The sequence below is a fragment of the Grampus griseus genome (genome assembly GCF_964374135.1).
Source record: "Grampus griseus genome assembly, chromosome: 1".
Taxonomy (NCBI): Eukaryota; Metazoa; Chordata; class Mammalia; order Artiodactyla; family Delphinidae; genus Grampus; species Grampus griseus.
Genome location: NC_139017.1, coordinates 78,520,422 through 78,540,861, shown reverse-complemented (window position 1 = coordinate 78,540,861; position 20,440 = coordinate 78,520,422). Strand labels below are relative to the sequence as shown.

The following is a 20,440-nucleotide window of genomic DNA, read 5'->3' as shown; positions in this document are numbered from 1 at the left end:
AATCACTACGCTGTACACCTGAAACTAACACAACATTGTTAATCAACTGTACTCCAATATAAAATAAAAAAATAAAAATAATTGCTGATATTATAATTTAATGTGCAGGATCTGGGCTAAAAATTAGGAAACCTATACTCTATTTCTGATATTGCTTCTTGATAAAGTTATTTAACTTTTTCACGCTTCAGTATCCATTTACTTTTGATAAAATCATAGTTGGTTTTTTATTTCTTCAAACGAAGTTTTTAATTCTGCATAATTTTTTAAATTATAAAATCATTTTTGACATGGTCATGCTATCCCATTGGTCTATACTGTCTATTATTGAAGTTATAATAGAAAATGAGAAGAAAAAAAATGTGCCTCTGTATTTGTAAGCTTTTGAGCACAACAAATTTTTTTTTTTTTTTTTTTTTTTGTGGTACGCGGGCCTCTCACTGTTGGGGCCTCTCCCCTTGCGGAGCACAGGCTCCAGATGGGCAGGCTCAGCGGCCATGGCTCACGGGCCCAGCCTCTCCGCGGCATGTGGGATCCTCCCAGACCGGGGCATGAACCCGCGTCCCCTGCATCGGCAGGCGGACTCTCAACCACTGCGCCACCAGGGAAGCCCAGTGCAACAAATTTTTAAAAAATATTTTCTGTCTTTAATACAGATAAATGATAAAATACATCATTATCATTTTTAACAATAATAAAAAATTACTAATAACAACCATAATTTACTGGACAACTACTATGTTTCAGGCATTTATGCTCAGTGCTTTAATGCATTAATGTATTTATTCCTTATAATATATAATATGGTAGGCATATGATTACCTCTAATTTACAGATAAGAAAACTGAGGCTCACAAATATTAATAGATTGCCTTTGGCCACACAACTAATAGGTGGAACTGAAATTTCAAGTCAGGTATTACTGACTTCAAAGCTCATGTATGCTCCTTCCACTAGCTACCATGTTTTGCTTAAACACCATCTATTAAGACTTCATTACATTCACTGCATTATTTTGCAACGTTTCTGTTGCAAAAAAAAAGTTATGGGGGAAAAAAAGAATATTCTCTACACATATATTTGTGTATTAAGTGCCAAGTCTCTCCAGTGTACGTAGCTAGGAGTTGAATTGCTGGATCATAAGGTATGCATATGTACCTTCAATTGTACTACAGTGTGCTAAACTATTCCTAAGTATCAGTACGTAACAATTTGCAGTTTCTACCACCAATTCCTATTGTTCCACATCCTCAACAACACTTTGCCAGTAGTTCTATTTTTAGCTAACTGATGATATAGGGTAGAATCTCATTATGGTTTAACTGCATTTCTCTGATTATTTATTAGAGAAGTTGAGAACTCATGGCTTTTGGTATTTTTATTTCCTCTTCTGTGGAGAGACTATTCAAGTTATTTTGCCTAGTTTTCTCAGCTTGGATTATCTTTCCAATGATTTAAGAATTTTTGTATATTCTGGATCCTAATATTTTGTCAGTTACATGTGTGGCCAATGTATTCTCTCATTATGTGGCTATTTGCCTTTAGGTTACCTTTTGATGAAGAGATGTTCTTCAAATATATAATTTTTGACCAGATTTTTATGTCATAGAAGAAATCTTTTAATATCCTGAGTTCATGAAGATACGTGTGTGTATATACATACATACATATATAAAGCATATGTATGTGCACGCTTTAAAGTTTTATCTTTCACATTTAAGTCTGTATCCATTTGGAGTTTTTTGCATATGGTGTGAGGTAGACATCTACTTTATTTTCTCTCCTTTTTTTCCCCCTATATGGATACCTAATTTTTCCATCACCATTTATTGAAAAGATCCTTTCCCCACTGCTCTCTGGAATGCCACTTCAGCATAAACCAATTATCTCTATATGTCTGAGTCTGTATCTGGTCTTTCTATTCTGTCTCATTGGTCCATGGTCTATTTGTCTATGTCTGCACCAGTACCGCAGCTGCCTTTTTAATAAGTCTTGGAACCTGGTGGAGCAAGTCTTTCTACCTTCTTCTTCTTCTTCTTCTTCAAGAGTATCTAACCCACCCTTGGTCCTTTATACTTCTCAATACATTTTACAGTCATCTTGCCAAGTTCCAAGAGAAAAAAAAAAAGCAACCTGTTGGGGTTTTTGATTGGGATTACATTGAGTCCATAGATTGCTTTGGGGAGAACCAACATCTTTATAATACTGGGTCCTCTCATCTAGAAAACCATATAGTTTATGAGGATCTAATGTAAAACACGATGACTACAGGATAACATTGCATTGTATAATTGAAATTTGCTAAGAGAGTAGAACTCAAATGCTCTCTCACACACACAAAGACAAATATGTGAGGTGTTGGTTGTGTTAATAATTAACTAGGTGGGGGGGATCTTTTCACAATGTATATCAAATCACCATGGTATATGTACACTTTAAATATCTTACAATTTATGTGTCGATTATACATCAATAAAGTTGAATTTTTTTAAAAAAAAGAATGTAACATTTAAAAAAGTCTTTATCTTTATATCTAATATTAGCTCCTAAGAGCTAATCTACTTTAGATGTGTGAGTGCCAAGACTACTTATATTTTGCCCTTCCCTTTTCCCAAGAATTTCAAATCCTACAGTCTATTTTCCTATATCTGCTTATTTTCCTCTCTATTTCTGAGATAACAGCCCTAAAATAGAATGCTACATCATAGTTCCATGATCTAGAATTGTACTTGATATAAGCACTCAGGAGACCTAAGAGGTTTGTGGCTCTGAGAATATGAAAAATACCTTTTAAGTAACTGAGAATATAATATTACCACTTAAAATCATACACATGTACATACACACATATGAGGCTGTCAAATGACTAACTCCCCAAATCATAATTTAGAGACATTACTTTAAAAATAGTTTGTAGCTGAGAACTGAGGCTGAGGGAGGGAGAGAGAGAGAGAGAAAGAGAAAGAAAGGGAGAGAGAAGCGTTAGCATAGAATAAGTACATATCAGTGAGGCTTCCTTCAGTACCTTAGGCCCTTAACCAGCCCTGGGTCCCTGAAATGGGAATAAGCAAAGGAGCTTTCAGTGAGGTAAAAAATGATTAATGGGCTTTTGGGACTGATTGATGAAGAGAGAAAGCAAAGCAGAAAAACAAGCTCTGAACTTAATAAATGAAGAGGAAAAAAAATGCCGTCCAGAAATGCTTGACCTAGGATGAAAGGGGACTGTTTATGGTCATATAAAGGATTATAAGGGCCAATAATATCAAGCTGAGAAAAAAATACGAATATTTCCACACAAATTCGTCCATGTTCAAACTAAGGAATTATTCCCTGAGAGAAATGGAGAAACTAATTCTTGGGAAAACTAGAAGAGAAAAGCACTAGAGGACAGACTATGAGAAAAAAGAATTGTGACCGGTGGGAATGAACTAGACATGATCTAATACATCTTTTTCGTTCTCTAGTTTCTGTGATTCTACATATCCAGGCAGAGGGAATGATGTTATCAAGAAGTAAGAGCAACAAGAAATGTTTTGTTCAATTTTCAAGGAGCTATTAAAAAAATACAGGATCTAAATGAGAACTGGATTCCTGGTCTTAAAAATATACAGAGAGTGTCTTGCACTTCTGCGGTGAGTTTATGTTCCCGTCTGTTCCCCCTGCAAGAGTCAGCAGGCAGCCTGACAGCATGGCAGGGGAGATATGCCTGGTACCATGAAATCATGGGGCTGGAATGTGGAGTTTGGGTGGTGGGAGGATGGGGGTTCTGTGTTCAAAAGCACTAGAGTTGGAAAAGAATGAAAATGAAAGGAGCATGGGCTTCCCAGTGGACAGGAGGCAAACCACAAAGAAAACAGCTTCAAGACTAGCCCACAGGCATTCGCTCATGGGGAAGTCTAGAGCATCAACCTTGAATCCCATCGCAATGCACAGAGAATAAAAAAAGGCGCATTTTACAAAATAGGTCTTCATTTTTATTTCAGGTGTATTTCCTTAGCAAACGCCACTTCCAATCAATACATGCATTGGCTCAATTTGTAACAGAATCAGCATTACCAATGGGCAGCTTCAGCCCTGGGATTTGATATATTCCAGAAGACAGGGTGGGAGTTTGTATCAAAGAGAGAACTTATCAATCTGACAGATGTAGCTAAAAGCGCTCCTGTCATAAGGTACTGAGCATATCCCAAGTTCATAATTATCATAATTTCAATTATTGCACCCAAAAGCAATTAAAAACTCCCAAGCTGCTAATCATGGCAAAAGATATTTTTTGTGATTAACTAAAGAGAGCTTCTGATTTTAATCCCAAGTGAATAAAATACATCAAAAGAAGGCTGCCTACTAGCTTTGAAACACTTTCAACTTTGGTATGGTGGTGGGAACTAAAGACTTCAACTAAAGATTTCAAGATTCTTATTACAAAGTCCTGCTTGTGTCCAGCTGTAGCATCAATTGTGCACTCATCACACCTGTTTTAACTATACTCGACGGCAGACCAAAAACTTGGCTGAGCAAGCACTATGTCTAATTGGTTCCATGAAAGGCATGTTATCATGGATTGCGATAAAAAAGGAATCAACAACATTAACAACTAATTTGGTTGAAAATTTCTTTTTGTAAGTCTATTTATTCTTCTAAATAAAAAATACAGCTTAAGAAGCTCTCTGTTGGTGCTTCTCAATTCTATCATGTATGTCACCCTACTATTTCAATCCTAGGCCCCTCGCATCTGTCTTCAACACTTTCTTGAAAATGTCTATACCACCAGTTAGTGATATAAGAGCTGAAACATAGGAGACCCGGCATAGAAAATTAGCACTTCGGTCCTGGCTGGGAGGATCCAGGTGCTTCTCTGAAGCTTTCTTTGGCCACAGCTCAGCATTGTTCTGCTACAGTCAGCTCTTTCTTCCAGAAAGTACAGAGGGCTCTGGGTCTGGAGAGAAAAAGCTGACTCAGCACCAAGAAAAAAAAAAAAAAACTGGGTTCATTTCTGCTTAGAAATGAAACCAGATGCTCAGACCTAGGAATCAACATAGTAAATATTAATTCAATGTAAGAGAAAGCAGGTCTTACGTCACCCTCAAACAAGAAGCAATATGTCGGCCAACAATTAAAACTGCAGGAAAAAATTATTTTTAAAAAGAAAAAAGGAGAAAGGAGTGACTAATCTACTAGACCGTGAGTTCCATAAAAGCATAGATGAGAAGTACTTAGCAACGTATTATTAGGTCAGTGAAATAATTTGAAAGGAATAAACTTGGTTTTTTAAAAATGTTTTTTACAGACTTATTTAAGCCGCTTCCAGATTTTAAGAGCTGTGCATCTATTTTCCCTCGGTGCACTGAGCTGTCCTTCTATCATGCAGTAGAATGCTTTTGCAGATGGATTTTCATTCTTGTGCTGAACTTTAGCTATCAGAAACATTCCCTGGCACTTGCATGGACCTCATCGGATGTGAAGGAGGTAGGAATTACTGGCCTTACTTTCCAGGGAAGGACACTGCAAGGTTAAGTAACCCTCACAAGATCACAGGCAGGTGGTTAGATTTGGAACCCAGCTCTCAGCCCTGGACACCGAGCTCTGTCCCTTTCCTGTGCACAGGGCTGCATCCAGTTTAGAACTTCTTGACTTCATGGTTGGTCTGGCCTTTAAGTATCCTCACTCCCGCCCGCACCTCCCCTCCACACACACGCTCTCAGAAAGGGAAGGTGTGCCACAGAGTCGTTTCCTGAAAGGCCCAGGCACACAGCTGGTGGCACACCTGGGGCCAGAATCCAGACCTCCAGAGCTCTGCTCACCAGACCACATGACGCTTTTGCATATTCATCACGTTCTTTTCTTCTGCAGCTATTTCTTTTGTACCTCAGCATCTCTGTGGGCTTATTTTCTTCAGGCCTTTTTTTCCGGTTTTCTTTCTTACTTGTCAAATAGCACCTCAGTGAATGTCTCCCCATCACACAGAGATGATGAAATACAAAATCTGGGGACTTTGCCTCCTAGGAAAGACTGCATTGTCACCTCAGGGCAGCTAAGTTATGTTTAAATGCAAAGCTTATATGTAGGTACAGAATAAACTGGCAAGTCCTTTTAGTTTTTATTGGAAAAGTGACTAAAACTAGATTAATATATGATCTAAACACAACATAAATAATTATAATATGATATGTAGTGAGAAACACTTTTAATTTCTAATGACAATACTGCTTCCTAAACCAAACCATCCAGGGTCAAATTCTTGACATAAACATCTTAACCACCACTACATAATTTATTTTTATATTGGATGGAACAGTAAATAGAGGCAAGAGATCAAGAAGTACTAAAATTTTTAAAGTATAAAGAATGATCTGAAATGCTTATGAAAATACTAGTTTTTCCTCATAAGAAAATATGAACATTGATCTCAAAGTGTTAGAGAGATCATGCTGGAAAGATATGATTTTATCATTGCCTTTTGTGGCCAAATAAAGGTATATCCTACCCATTATCTTTGGTCACAGATCCATGCCTGTCTGGTGGTCCCGTCTTCAGCTGACTGTCTGAGAACATTCCTCCTTTTACAGCCGCTGAGAGATCTGGCTCTCCACACCTAAGTCCTCAGACTGTTACTAAACGTGTGGTTTTAAGATGTGTCTTTTTTAGTTACATGCCCATTTTCAAATGTAATATTCTTACCAGACATGTCTAATATGTAGACGAGCCCAAAGAAATGCTTGGTGTATGGATAACAGGAGTCAGTGAGGGAGCCCCAGTAGGCAGCCCCCTGCGGGCTTGTCCGCCCTCACCCCTGCCAGCCTCTGAGGGGCTTCCTGGAGCACAGGTTTGAAAACAACTTGATTCAGGACATTTAAAAAATATTAATAGTTTGTTGAAAAAAAAAATGTTCTTCCTCAGGGTAGTGGGAAATATACAGAAGAAAGTTCTCAAAAGAAAAGTCTGGGACAACAATGCACATACCGCACGCACAGACTTAGCTCTATGCATTAAGTCTTCTCATTTCTTCCTCTGGGTTAGGGTTCAAAGTTTATGTGGCAGTTAATCCCCTTCCCAGCTGTCCTCCATCATCCTCCACGAGAAGCTGACCTAGTTACTTGCCATTCTTGTATCGCTCATTCCCCTCTGCACTCAGACTGTTCCCTCATCCTGGATGTCCTTCGCCCCCTTCTCTGCCTGGAGAACTCCCCGTGGTCTTCAAGGCCTAACAATCTCTCCTTGATTCTAAACCTCTTAAACATACCTTCTCCCTACCAAACACACACACACACACACACACACATACTGAGTCAGTCTCTCTCTCCAAGCAGAACAGATCCCTCTTTCATCGGTTCTTCATTATTGCACATATCACACGGGTAACTTGGTAAATATTTTCTTATTTGCTTAGGAAATATTTTCCCACCTAGAATATGAGCTCTCTAGGGCTGGGGCTGCCTTTTTCATCTTTATATCCCCAGTATATAGCAGTGTCAGGTACATTGTGAGGATCTAATAAATGTTAGTGGAATAAATGACAAATCTCCCACTCCTACTCCCCACTTTGGCTCCATGTAAAGGGCGAAATAACTATACACAAAATGAACCAGATGTTCCAGTTATAGGCAGTTCCTAAACAAGTTATGTTCTGAGAGCTCGTTTGAAAATTGGTTTTCTGAAACTCAGACACTCAATTCTTTAAATGGCAGTTACGGTCCTGGAAGGCCGCCCGTGGAAGCCTCATTGAACCCACAGTATTTCTGAAGAATGGTTTTAACAGCACCATTTCAGCTGCACCTAAACACCATTCATAAAATTGTTTCTGTGGGAAAGTGAAATCCAAGTTCTATTTTGGGATACTAGAGAATTACCTACCCTGTGGTGGCTCTGATTTTAAAGCAGAAAGTGCTTAAGGGGAGCAATCTGGTAGGAAGAGCAGCTTGTATTTGCATACAGACTTTTAAAATTAGATGTATGATAATCTGGAGGTGGGGCAACGTGTGGGCACGTCCTTCAGCATGAATAGCACTCCTAACACCGAATTGTGTGTATATGGACTGTCCTGGAGGCGGCTGCCCCAGCCGCCATTGTTGGCAACAAAGGCGCAGAAGGAAGGTGGAAGGAAGGCATTGGAGCAGGGGTTCCTACAGCGTGTCTCCGTACCTGCAACATCAGCCAAACAAGGAGCTTGTTAGGAATGCAGATTCCTGGGCCCCGACCCAGACCTACTGACTCAGAAATTCTATGGGTGGACTTATCCCAGGAAAAGAAATGACAAGAGTTTTGCAATCTGTCCTTTGACAAGCCTTCCACGGGGTTCTGATGCCTGCTCCAGTTTGAGACGGGCTTTGGGACACCAATATCTAGTCTTAAAGTTCACTTCAACTATATAAAATGAGGTACAGATGAAAACACTATGAATAAAAAATAGAAGATACCTTCTAAGCCACCAGTTCTCAATCTTATCTGTACAGCGATCACCTGGGAGCTTTAAAAAAATAACGATGCCTGGGTCCCATCCTCAGAAATTCTGATTTAATCAGTTTGGGATTTGGCGTGAGCATCGGGATTTTTTGTGTGTCCAGGATTGAAAAACCACTGTTCCAAGCCAACTACTACATAATTATTCTCCAAAACTGCCAATCTGACTGGAAACATGGGAACACACACACACACACACACACACACACAAATAGAGTGTAAAAATTTGAAAAGTTCACTTGCTTATAATTTACATTTCAAGGTAACAGAATCCCTGAGCATTTATGTATTAATGCATGGTCAGAGGCCCCTTTGACTTCAGGCAGTTCTAGTATCACATGAAGGTCAGCAGATTATTATGGTCAACAGCTTATGAAGATGTGGCTAGTGTGTCTACATTGGTGAGAAAAGACACCTGCGACAAGTAAGCACACCGTCTTCCACCGTTAGGTAAATTGACTTAACAATGCCCAGCTCCATAAATCCTTATGGCTCAGGGATTTAAGAAGCACGGGTAGCCCAGACAGCACTAAGAAAATGATCCCACTAAGAAGGTTTTGACATCAGAATTGTCATGGATAAAATACAAAATTCTCTCTGCATAGGATGCTCTTTTCTACCCATCTCCCTGTGTGGCAAACTCTCTAACTCCCTCCAATCCCTACAGAGAGTCTGAATCCAACACTCAAGCAGCTGTAGGCAGGTCTCATGGTCAGCTCAGCTGGTTGAGGAAAACCTGGACTAACAACTGGTGGCCTTGGCTAAGCAAAGCCGAGATGCCAGAAATTTTTTTTTTTTTGCAGTACACGGGCCTCTCACTGTTGCGGCCTCTCCCGTTGCGGAGCACAGGCTCCGGACGCGCAGGCCCAGTGGCCATGGCTCACGGGCCCAGCCACTCCGCGGTATGTGGGATCTTCCCGGACCGGGGCACGAACCCGTGTCCCCTGCATCGGCAGGCAGACTCTCAACCACTGCGCCACCAGGGAAGCCCTGCCAGAAATTTTTATACCCAGCAAATGAAATAACTCCATGACTTCTCAAGTGTTCTGAACCTTTGAGAGACAGTGTGAATTTCTTACAAGGTACTAATACTAAAATCAGAGAAAAAGATTCTAAAGTTATTTTCCAGGCATAAAGATATTTCACCAAAAAAATCTTGTTGACTATCCTGACCACTACTAGGAGAAAGAAGTCTCATTTTCCAGTGACCCATGGCTCTCTTTCTCATCATCCAACCTGTAGACTGACACAACCCCCAGGGTTGTTTCAACTGAAGCATTTGCTTCTGTTCAGACCCTCCTGTCAGCTCATATTGTTAAGTCAACTTTAGAATAAGTTAGAAAAATGACAAAGTCAAGCAGTAAAATATGACTGTGATAACTTGTCTGGTTATTTACCATGGTTAAGCAGCACGATTTAGCACCAGGTTGCCTGGGCTGAAGTCCTGGCTCTATTACTTATATGTTCTTGAGCATCTACAAAATGGGGATAATAATATACCAATCTCACAGGGTAGATGGGGGGGTATTGTGATGAGTTTATTCGTGTAAAGTGCTTAGTGCCTAGCATGTTCTCCATAAATTATCTGATCATTTATGGGGGTCAAAATTTTAAGTGCTTAAATATTGTGACCCAACCATCCAACATACAGAAATCTGTCCTACAGAAATAATCATACTAGAATGTAAGGACACCTGGCATTCCCCATATGACTCTTTAATAACAAAAGAACTACAAGCAACTAAATGTCCATTAGTAGGGAACATATAAAATAAATAGTAATTTTCTTTTTTATATGATGGAATACCGTGCAGCAGATAAGAAGACTGTAAGAGTGAGAGCAGAGTGGAGGTGAAGAGTCCCAACTCTGGAGTCAGAGCACCAAGTCCAATACCAGCTCTGCACATACTAGCTGTGTTTCCTTGTGCAAGTCACAGAACCTCCTTGTCTGTAAAATGGGTATAATAATAGCACCCTCCTCATGGCCTGAGAACAATGCTTAGCCCACAGTGGTTCTATATAAACATTGGTTAAACAGAAGACTGCTGACAAGGAAGAAGAATACACATTTAACTTACCCCAAGGATTGGGAATACACAATGACTACCTTTTCGACACTTTTGTACTATTTAACTTTTTTTTAAGGGCATGAACATTTTTTGCAGCCAAACTTAAAAAATATGCCTAGTTTTACTGCATATGACTTGATGATAATTAATTGACATATAATTACAAGAGTTTCATACCAGCAGGAATGTCAGCCAGTTATTATCATTTTCATTTTACATAATGGGAAATAAAGACATGAAAAAGTGAAGTGATTTATTAAGCTCACACATGAAGTTATTTGTAAGATGGAACTAGAACGGAAACAATATAGTGTAATAGAAAAGACATCCGTTTTGCGGATCAGACAGTGCTAGGTTCAAATTCCTTCTACATCTCCTAGCACCTTCCACAAATTATTTAATCTCTCTGAACCTCAGTTTTATTATTTGAACAATGAGGTTAACAATAGTAATGGCTAATATTTATTGAGTGCTTACTATGTACAAAGTACTCTAGCAAGAGCTATGAATGCATTATCTCATTTAATCCTCACAAAAAGCCTTATAAGGTAGGTAGTATTATCAACTCTGCTTTATAGATGAGGAAACTGAGGCACTTTATAGATGAGGAAACTGAGGCACTCAGCTGAAACTGAGGGGTTCAGTGAGTAGTGCATGGCTAATAAATAGTGGGGTCAGGACTTGAACATAAATAGATCAAATTCAGCTGTATATACTTCATTTGGTCCAGAGAGCTGGTGTGGGTGAGTGAAGGCAAGGGATCCACTGCAGGACAGAGTGGATGCCTGGAGCCAGCATGCAGCCTCCCCTCGAGGCCAGACTCTCTGTAGATACTTCAGAGGGAGACTATGAGAATACAGCAAGGCACTCAAGAAATTATTTGCTTTTACCCCTCTGATCTAATAAATGATGCTACCTCCTAGAATGTACGACCTCAAATCTGCTTTAATTTTATGTTATAATGAACTTCTAAGGAGATATGTGATTCTTTCTCTTGCACCATTCACAGTAAAGATAATTGCCCTGTGTACTTCTTATTTTCATTTAGAAGTGGTAGCCCGTACAGGGCAGGTGACAGGGACAGTGGTTCTTATTCATCTGGGCAGCAGCTTCAGTGCTAATTCTAAACACAGGTGGTGAGAGAGACAGCCAACAGGAAGGCGGAAAGAATCACTGCTGACATGTGCAACTGGGAAGATTGATGGTTTCCCTCTCTCTTTTTCCCCAATGCGTCGGCCTGGGGGCAGAGACGCAGGAGCTGCTGTGCTGGGGACAGTAAAATACACAGCACAATGTCTACCTTGCTGCAACGCTGATTAATGAGACTGAAATGACACAGAAAACAGGCAGTGCTTCGGAAGGAGAACTCACAGGCCTTTCTTTCTTTAATGATTTCAACAAAAGCAGTTCCCATAAACTGCTGGGTTTGAACTGGAATATCCCGTGGTTAGAGCAGGCAGGGGTGTATTTGGTGGAATGTGTGGAGCAAAGGGTGAGAGGGTAAGGGGAGTTTGTAATGAAGTAAATTCACTTGTGATCGGTGGGTACAAATCATAACAAATGAATTCCTCTCCTCTTTCTGCTTGGCTGAAAAATGCCATAAAATTCCAGGTAAAATAGCTACTTACTTACCTAACAGTGTAAAAAGGACATGAGAATACACCCAAAAAGATTTTTCACCCGGATAAAAGCACTCATTTAGTTTTTTAGAGCTCGGAGATCGTATCACCAATTTTTCATGTTTTACCGCAGCTGCACAATGTATACATTAAAACACAGTATTTTCTTTTTGAGAAAAGATAAATTTTAACACTAAATATTATTTCTAGTACTTATTATTAACTACTTACAAGGCACATCCATTTGGATTTCCCACCAGCAGCTCTTCAAACTTAATACTATATCCAAAACCAAATCTATTGACTCATAACCTTCCAGTCTGCTCCCCACAAACCAGCTGGTCTGTATTTTCAATCCTGGCTAATGAGAGAACCATCCACTCAGTCTCCCAACTGTAGGAGTCACCCCAGATTCTTTCTTTACCCTCACCAGATTCTGTGAGTTAAAATCCTGCCTCCTTCAATCACTAGATATGTGATCTTTGGCAAGTATTTGTGCTTCAGTTTCTTCATCTGAAATCAACATTTTAATAGTACTATTTCATAGGATTATTATAAGAATGAAATACAGTAAGTCCCCTACATACGAACCTTCAAGTCATGAACTTTCAAAGATGTGAACATGCGTTTGCGTGTCCAATCACGTAAGTTAGTTTGTGTGTCTGGAGTAGTCACGTGCGTGCATCCTCTACAAGTGGTTGTGCTTTTGTGTACTTTACTGTACAGTACTGTATAGATTACAGTACTGTACAGTATCTTTATTTCAAGCCCAGGATGTCTGGAAGCAAGCGTAGAAGCAGCTGTGATAGAGCTGGTACTACTGTACTTTTCAAGGTATTGTACTGTAAGATTTAAAATGTTTTCTTTATTTTGTGTGTCTGTCTTTTATGTATTATTTGTGTGAAAAGTATTATAAACCTACTACAGTACAGTACTACATAGCTGATTGTGTTAGTTGGGTACCTAGGCTAACTTTGTTGGACTTAAAAACAAATTGGACTTAGCACGCTCTCAGAACGGGATCCGTTCCTATGTAGGGGACTTACTGTATATTAGTACATAAAAAGTGCTTAGAGTAGTGCCTGGCACATAGAAAGTGCTCAATAAATATTAGCTAAGATTGATCTTAAATGTGCTCACCATGTATATATACACACACACATATATACAAATATATATATATATATAAATAATTATACGGGGTGGTGGGTGTGTTAACTAACTTCATTGAGGTAACCACTTCACAATACACACATGTAACAAACCATTAGGTTGTTCACTTTAAATGTACAAAATGTCAATTATATCTTAAGCTGGAAAAATTAGCTATTATTATTAACATTAATCAATTGCTAAATCTTCAGGGATGTTATCCAACAAAATTTCACTTCTCCCTCTCTATCAACATAGTCTAATCCCCAATCACCTCACCTGTGCTGTATCAGTAGCTTCTATATCCTCCATACCACTACCTGAACGATCTTTTTTTTTTTTTTTTGGTACGCGGGCCTCTCACTGTTGTGGCCTCTCCCGTTGCGGAGCACAGGCTCCGGATGCGCAGGCTCAGCGGAAATGGCTCACGGGCCCAGCCGCTCCGCGGCATGTGGGATCTTCCCGGGCCGGGGCACGAACCCGTGTCCCCTGCATCGGCAGGCAGACTCTCAACCACTGCCCCTTATGTTTAATATTTTATAACATGCTATTTTTCATTCATCATCCTAGCATTAGAGCCAATATCATATTCAACTAAAACCACAAGAGTTATCTTTAGGATCTATAATTTAAAACCCAAAATGTAAAAAAATATTTATATATCAACTGATATTATTCTAGGTCAGATTAAATTTACAGCATTTCCATTGCTGGGTATAGCGGCTTGAATATGTGCCCCCCAAATTCATGTCTATCTAGAACCTCAGAATGCGACCTTACTTGGAAATGGGGTCTTTGCAGATGTAATCAGTTAAGATGAGGTCATACTCGATCAGAGTGGGCCCTAAATCCAATGACTAGTGTCTTTATAAGGAGAGGAGAAGACACAATAGAGACATAGAGGGAAAAAAGGTCATGCCGAAGGAAGCAGAGATTGGAGTGACGTAGCTACGAGTCAAGGAATGCCAATGTTTGGAAGGAGTCCAGGAAGAATCCAGGAAGGATTCTTCCTTAGAGCCCCTGCAGAAGAGCATGGACTTGCTGACACCTTGATTTCAGACTCCTAGCCACCACAAATGTGAGAGAATAAATTTCTGTTGTTTTAAGCCATCTGGTTTGTGGTACTTAGTTATGGCAGCCTTAGAGAATACACTTGGCTAATGTGGTAAACTGATACAGTGAGTCTTTCAGAATCTGTAACTTGCCAGGTTACTGAGCATCTTCTCCAGAGCGGCACAAGCCCATGCTGGGGCAAGGCAGAGTAGAACATGAGCATTCTGCATTGGCTATGATGACTGGTCAAACCACAACCTCACATATAATACATAGGTAGTGTGCTGAGGTGCAGGAAGCATTATTGGGTAGAGCACATCAAATAAACAAACAGCTAAGATCAACTACAGGGATGTAATCCTAAATGAGATGCTGTTACTTTGTTCTGGGAGAAACAAAATTCTAGGATCATATTTGCACTGATTCCATAAAATTACTGTACATAGTTAGCTTTGCTCCATTTATTCCTTCCATTTAAAAAGTACCTCTGAAATTTTCCCTGTGCTGTAATCACTCAAAAAAAATGTAAATTTACACTCAGCAAATACCATTTCCTTTGGTCAAAAAAATATTGATTGTGCACCATTTTTCTGATGAAGTAGTATGATACACACTATTTGAACTGCCGTGATCTATTGTTCTCCTCTGAAAGGACTTTTTTTTCTTTGAAACCTTAAGAGATTATTTTTTGGCATAATTACCCCAGTCCAAATGGTTTTGAGATATAGATTTTCTTAGATAATAAACAGTGAACTATTTATTTTAAAAACCAAGAAAACGTGTCTATAATTTTTCTTTGAAGCTCTTTAGAAATAATTTTTTGGGGGGGGGGCAGGCTGTGCCACACGGCTTGTGGGATCTCAGTTCCCCGACCAGGGATTGAACCCAGGCCCTTGGCAGTGAAAGCGCGGAGTCCGAACCACTGGACTGCCAGGGAATTCCCTAGAAAGAATTCTTATAATGCTTTGTATGAAATAAGCTTGGGGAAAAAATGGGAAAAATTCACATTGGGAAACAAGTGTCAGCTGATCATTAAATCACCATCCCTCTTTATATTTGAAAGATCTCTAGAAGTTATAGATGATAGCCCACAATGTCAGAGAACAAACAGTCCAACGTATTTTTGACATGCCACACAGTTTTCTGCTTGTCACATCTTTGGGCCTTTTATATAAGTTCTGAAAAAACTGGTAACTTATGTAGATGCAGAGATTGTTGTCAAAGAAGTGTCAGTATGGGGGTCATTTCAGAGTTTCCAATTCCTCACACTTGTTAATAAATCTTAGAATTTTGCACAGTCGAGTACTTAGCTCTTCCTCTAAAACTTCACCACCCCACATTCGATTTTCTATTCATGTTTAATGGAAACATCATAGTTCTGATTTGCACTCACTGTGTGTGTGTGTATACATGTACAAAATAATTCTACATTCCTTAGTCAGTTTTCCCATTGTGCATAACAAAATTCAAGAATATTTCTTTATTTAAAGGAGCCTTGCTTTTTCTGATTTGTTTATACAAATTGATGACAGTTTTTGATTCTGCTTTAAATTGTCTCATCATTTATTGTTGAATAAGCTGAAGAAACAGTTATCTCATTTATAAGGTAAAGCCGCATCACTGTTTCATTTCTCTAATTCCAATTGCTTCATTTGGAATTTGTGCTTTTTTGTGTTGATCAAGTTGTGAATATATAAACCAAAATAATTATTCTCTTTTATATTTTAGTTCGATTTCCAATTCCAAAAACCTGCCTTTATCTACCAATGACTATTTATCACGTCCCTTTTACAGTAAACACTGTTTTCCAATAAACTTTCAAGTCTGATTTTATTTTTATATATTTTATCTCTTTATATGGGTATATTCTATTTTGATAAACATGCCTTGATCAAAAATGAAAAATTTTCAACAACTTCACCACAAAATCAGCACTTACATTCAAACTGTAATGATTTTAAATGCACTTTACCTCTGCATTTTTGAGACTCCTTTTTCCTCTCCAACTGGAAATTTTTTATGTTGTACATAATTCTCCTTTATGACTAAATATTAGTAGGTAAGATAATTAGTGTAAATAACAGAGTACTGCTCTTACCTTCAATAATTTCAATCATATGGCTTGAAAGTACATCTTGAAAGTAGTACACTATTTTTCAACTACTTAGATGACAAATTACTATATATTGAATAATGATTAATGATAAAATACTTGCTACCACAAGTGACATTATTGCTTGCCTCAACTCTTGTACATTTTTGTGAAAAATAACACTGACTTATTTTTTGATATTACTATTAAATAATCATAGTTACTGAGAAAGTAATTGCAAATGCTTGTGTCTTAACCATCAAATAATGAAGAAGAGCAAGAAATCTATGTACCAAGTGAAACGGAGCTGTTTTGTGTAGACAGGCAGAGCTCCAACTGGGTAAAAATGATGCTATTGAAATGTCATCAGTTGAGTTATACTAAAGTATTACATATATATATATATATATATGATTTTCTTTTTTTATTTTCCATCTTGATGACAATTTTTTTAATATAAATTTATTAATTTATTTATTTTGGGCTGCAATGGGTCTTCATTGTTGCGTGTGGGCTTTCTCTAGTTGCGGACAGCAGGGACTACTCCTCCTTGAGGTGCACGGGCTTCTCATTGCGGTGGCCTCTCTTGTTGCGGAGCACGGGCTCCAGGTGCGCGGGCCTCAGTAGTTGTGGCACATGGGCTCAGTAGTTGTGGCTCGCAGGCTCTAGAATGCAGGCTCAGCAGTCGTGGCGCACAGACTTAGTTGCTCTGTGGCATGTGGCATCTTCCTGGCCCAGGGCTCGAACCTGTGTCCCCTACATTGGCAGGCACATTCTTAACCACTGTGCGGCCAGGGAAGTCCAACAATTTTTTCTTTTTTAAAGTACTGTTGGGGGGCTTCCCTGGTGGCACAGTGGTTGAGAGTCTGCCTGCTGATGCAGGGGACATGGGTTCCTGCCCCGGTCCGGGAGGATCCCACATGCCGCGGAGCGTCTGGGCCCGTGAGCCATGGCCGCTGAGCCTGCGCGTCCGGAGCCTGTGCTGAGCAAAGGGAGAGGCCACAACAGTGAGAGGCCCACGTACCGCAAAAAAAAAAAAATAAAGTATTGTTGCAGAAAAAATAGCCCAATGACCTATCAGATGATTTACATAACAAAGTATTTTGCAAGTTCTCTCATGTTTCGAGCAATTTTGCCTTTTTTGCTGGTCCCTATCCCACCAGCTCTGCTGAGTTAATAAGACCCAAGTGTACTTTTTCAGCCTTTTTCTTCCACCGCTCTACTCCATGAATTGTATACTCCTTGTAGTTACCTAAAGAAGCCATATTCTTTCTAACCTCTAACCCTTTGCCCATTCACTCCTCTCTGCCTGGTGTGCCTTTCTCCACCTGCCAAATTTCAATTTATCTTTTAAGACCCAGTTCAGATGTCACCACATTTATGAAGTCTTCTCCATCTTCCCACGGTAAGTTGAGTTACTTGTTCCTATAAGTACCTACAATGCTTTGTTCTCCCTCTATTACAGCATGTGGTTGTACTGTAATTTACTTTTCCTGCAAGTCTACTACCCTCACCAGTCAGTGAGATCCTCAAGGGCAAGATCCATGTTTCCTAACATTCTTAACATCAACAGGGTGGAGGTTTTATACATGTATATAAATGAGGTAGAAATGAATACTAACTATATGCCACTTATAGAATGCAGGAGCTGGAAGTCTGGTCTCACCTTCCCTGGCACTCAGTAGCCCCAGGGAAGAAGAGGATGAGGAAGGGATGTTTACAAGACTAGCAGGGCATTTTCAAATTATCCCCTCCCAGGTTACCTAGGTAAATGCCAGGCATCTTTTAGTCAACAATACCTACAACCATCAGAACACCTCTCCAAATTCTTAACGTATTGTAATTTTAGTTGAATCTATAATAAAATACTATTAGAATAAAATGTGCTGATAAAACTGTTTTTATGAACCTCTTATAAAGTTGTTCAACTCTCCTCAGAATGCGAGCAATCTTACCTTAAGGTTGAGAGTAGATTTTATGTGATAATTTCCTGACATTTTATTTTAACAAGGTGCAGTTAGAAGGCATTCACAAGTATACAGGGAGCTCATAGTGTAAATTCAATTTGATTTTTGACTAGTTCTGCCCTTAGGTAGAGTGTGTCTAACCTATAATACAGCACTATTTCCTTTTTCTGGAAGACAAGCACTGTGTGCACCCCACCAGGCACCCAGGAGCACACCTAATCCAGCAGGGGCACAAACACAGCAGAACGCTGCAGGATCAGGATGTTTTGAGTTGAATTAGGGGATGGGGTTTATGGGAAAACTGAGGGGAAATGTGGCTATGTTTTTTAATCTGAATCCTTAAAAAGGATAAATTAACAATCTCAAAATCAACATCAGATGTTGTATGATGACTTCAACACGACAAATAACCTCTTAAAACAAAATATTTTGAAACCTAGTTCCTCCTTTGCTGACCTGCTGCTGCTATGGTTCAAGGGGCCAGGGCTTCCACTGCGACACTTCCGAACAACCAAAAGCAACGTGGAGAAAAATGCTTTGGTCCTACTAGTGTCCCTGGTAGTAATGAAATAGCAAACTCCTAATGTTAACTGGCAAGTGGAGGAGAAATGTTATGTTTCAGAATCATTTCAACCTCCCTTTATTAGGAAATAATCAATTTGGAATATTAGTTCACTGATTTAAAATCAAAACAAGCCCATGCTACTTTTTATAAAGGATAATAAAACAATTTTCCCAGTGAACAAGTTACCTTTTACTAGCCTCATCTGAAGGAGACGGCCTCTGCATACCACAGGTGCTCCATATATAATTTCTGACTACATGAGAATGTCATCACCAGTTTCTTTCTTATTCTCTTAGAAAAATAAAAGACTGGAAGTCTTTTTTCTTTTCTTTTTCAAGTGCTGTCTGTCCCTGTCTTCCTTTCCCTTCAGTCTTCTACTGAAGTAAAGGCACAAGCCATTAAATGTGAAATCTGGATCTTCCCTTATTACATCTGATACAGGATTCCTAACATGGGTTCCAAGCCTCCCTAACACACATGCTAGTCATTCAGTTTTAAGTAAGGACATCTGAACTATCTAAGTTACCAGAATTTAGTAACTTGGATGAGGAGGCAAAAGCAGGAAGGTGCAGGTTCCTTGGGGGCCATTGAAACTGCAAATATGGGCCCAAATATGACATTTCTGAACTTGGGCCAGAAGCTACAAGCAGCAGAATAATGTGTGCTACATCTAGCAACTCACCCTATCAGCCAGCATTGCCAAAACAAAATACCACTGCCATCCCTCATCCTAAGGAAAACCAACACAAAAAACTGGGGGCTTAGGGAAAAGGTTCCGTCTATTCAGTCCTGTTTCCAAACTGCAAACTGTTATGGGCTTAGTCTAATGATTATACTTAATTTCATCTAGGCCCTCATTAGGGGTCAAGAGTAGTTTAAATTCAATTAAAATAAACTTTCAATAAGCACATCTAGATAACAAACCATCTCTCCTTCCTTCCTTCCTGCCAACCATCCACCCATCCATCCTTGCACCCATCCATTCAAACAGTTACTGAGCACTAACCACGCACCAAACATTGTGCTATGCGGTGGGGATACAAGAGCAATAAAATACAGTCCCTGCCCTTGAGAATTCTGCAGTACAATGACTGTCATCCCACGCCTCGCAATTCACTGGTCCATTTTATTTAGAGCTGATTTTAAACCTCTAGTCTACTTAAGCCCCAGGAGCTTCCTTCCTTTTATCAGATGACTCCTGTTCTTTACTGAGTTCAATATGTGGCATCATCTTCTCTACGCTGTACTGCCAAATAGTTCCATGTAGATAACCATCTTCTCTCCTCTTTTGTTTTAGAGAGGAAAATCCCTCTAAGATTAACCTTCTCCCACTGTGCTGATTTTATCCCTTCTTGTGTTCTTAAGACTATTTCTCCATCCAGTTTTCTTTTGCTTTCTTCCATCTTAAATCTTTATCTCTTTACACATTCTTTCCTATCGTGTAGAAATATAAAAAGAGGTCTAGC

General features: G+C 39.3%; 1 protein-coding gene across 3 annotated transcripts in view; it reads right to left on the bottom strand.

The window, feature by feature from the left end:
* Nucleotides 1-20,440, bottom strand: part of WARS2 (tryptophanyl tRNA synthetase 2, mitochondrial) — an 87,920-nt gene that overhangs the window by 46,906 nt on the left and 20,574 nt on the right. The window lies entirely within an intron of this gene.